Source organism: Triticum dicoccoides, chromosome 3A (assembly GCF_002162155.2).
Source record: "Triticum dicoccoides isolate Atlit2015 ecotype Zavitan chromosome 3A, WEW_v2.0, whole genome shotgun sequence".
NCBI lineage: Eukaryota > Viridiplantae > Streptophyta > Magnoliopsida > Poales > Poaceae > Triticum > Triticum dicoccoides.
The window spans coordinates 106374727-106377464 of record NC_041384.1 but is presented as its reverse complement, the minus strand read 5'-3'; positions in this window follow the sequence as shown (position 1 = coordinate 106377464).

Genomic DNA, 2738 nt, shown 5'->3' with positions numbered 1-2738 from the left:
GAACGTGTGCAGATCATGAAGGTGCCGTGTGTTCGATACTTGATCGGTTGGATCGCGAAGACGTTCGACTACATCAACCGCGTTACTAAACGCTTCCGCTTTTGGTCTACGAGGGTACGTGGGCACACTCTCCCCGCTCGTTGCTATGCTTCCCCTAGATAGATCTTGCATGATCGTAGGAAAATTTTGAAATACTATGTTCCCCAACACGAATCATGTTAGCAATTGCCACATTTTATGATTATGAAATTTGGCAAATGGATGTCAAAACTGCATTCCTTAATGGATTTCTTAAAGAAGAGTTGTATATGATGTAACCAGAAGGTTTTGTCGATCTAAAGATGCTAACAAAGTGTGCAAGCTCTAGCGATCCATTTATGGACTGGTGCAAGCCTCTCGGAGTTGGAATATACACTTTGATAGTGTGATCGAAGCATATGGTTTTATACAGACTTCTGGAGAAGCCTGTATTTACAAGAAAGTGAGTGGGAGCTCTATAGCATTTCTAATATTATATGTGGATGACATATTGTTGTTTGGAAATAATATAGAATTTCTGGATAGCATAAAAGGATACTTGAATAAGATTTTTTTGATGAAAGACCTCGGTGAAGCTGCTTATATATTGGGCATCAAGATCTATAGAGATAGATCAAGACGCTTAATTGGACTTTCACAAAGCACATACCTTGATAAAGTTTTGACAAAATTCAAAATGGATCAGTAAAGAAAGTGTTCTTGCCTGTATTACAAGGAGTGAAGTTGAGTCAGACTCAATGCCCGACCAATGCAGAAGATAGAGAGAAAATGAAAGTCATTCCCTATGCCTCAGCCATAGGTTCTATCATGGATGCAATGTTGTGTACCAGACCTGATGTGTGCCTTGCTATAAGTTTAGCAGGGAGGTACCAAAGTAATCCAAGAGTGGATCACTGGACAGCGGTCAAGAACATCCTGAAATACCTGAAAAGGACTAAGGATATGTTTCTCGTATATGGAGGTGACAAAGAGCTTGTCGTAAATGGTTACGTCGATGCAAGCTTTGACACTGATCCGGATGAATCAAAGTGGCAAACCGGATACACATTTATATTGAATGGTGAAGCTATAAGTTGGTGCAGTTCCAAGCAGAGCATCATGGCGGGACCTACGTGTGAAGCGGAGTACATAGCTGCTTCGGAAGCAGCAAATGAAGGAGTCTGGATGAAGGAGTTCATATCCGATCTAGGTGTAATACCTAGTGCATCAGGTCCAATGAAAATCTTTTGTGACAATACTGGAGCAATTGCCTTGGTGAAGGAATCTAGATTTTACAAGAGAACCAAACACATCAAGAGACGCTTCAATTCCATCCGCGATCAAGTCAAGGAGGGAGACATAGAGATTTGCAAGATACATACGAATCTGAATGTTGCAAACCCGTTGACTAAGCCTCTTCCACAAGCAAAACATGATCAGCACCAAGACTCCATGGGTGTTAGAATCATTACTATGTAATCTAGATTATTGACTCTAGTACAAGTGGGAGACTGAAGGAAATATGCCCTAGAGGCAATAATAAAGTTGTTATTTATATTTCCTTATATCATGATAAATGTTTATTATTCATGCTAGAATTGTATTAACCGGAAACTTAGTACATGTGTGAATACATAGACAAAATAGAGTGTCCCTAGTATGCCTTTTCTTGACTAGCTCGTTAATCAAAGATGATTAAGTTTCCTGACCATAGACATGTGTTGTCATTTGATGAACAGGATCACATCATTAGAGAATGATGTGATGGACAAGACCCATCCTTTAGCTTAGCATAATGATTGTTAAAGTTTTATTCCTATTGCTTTCTTCATGACTTATACATATTCCTCTGACTATGAGATTATGCAACTCCCCAATACCGGAGGAATACCTTGTGTGCTATTAAACGTCACAACGTAACTGGGTGATTATAAAGATGCTCTACATGTGTCTCCGATGGTGTTTGTTGGGTTGGCATAGATCAAGATTAGGATTTGTCACTCCGAGTATTGTAGAGGTATCTTTGGGCCCTCTCGGTACTATAAGCCTTGCAAGCAATGTGACTAACGAGTTAGTTACGGGATGATGCACTACGGAACGAGTAAAGAGACTTGACGGTAATGAGATTGAACTAGGTATGATGATACCGACGATCGAATCTTGGGCAAGTAACATACCGATGACAAAGGGAATAACGTATGTTGTTATTGCTGTTTGACTGATAAGGATCATCGTAGAATATGTAGGGACCAATATGAGCATCCAGGTTCCGCTATTGGTTATTCATCGGAGATGAGTCTCGGTCATGTCTACATAGTTCTCGAACCCGTAGGGTCCACACGCTTAACGTTCGATGACAATTTGTATTATGATTTATGTGTTTTGGTGACCGAAGTTTGTTTGGAGTCCCAGATGAGATCACAGACAAGACGAGGAGTCTTGAAATGGTCGAGAGGTAAATATTGATTTATTGGAAGGTTATATGCGGACTCGGAATGGTTCCGAAGAGGTTCGGGGATTTTTCAGAGTACCGGGAGGTTACCGGACCCCCCCCCCCTCAGGAAAGTTAATGGGCCTCATTGGCCATAGTGGAGAGGAGGAGGCAGGCCACAAGAGGTGGCGCCCCCCATAGCATTCCGAATTGGACAAGGGGTGGGGGCGCGGCCCCCCTTTCCTTCTCCCTCCCCCCTCTTTCCCCTTTCCCCCTCTCCGTTGGAAGG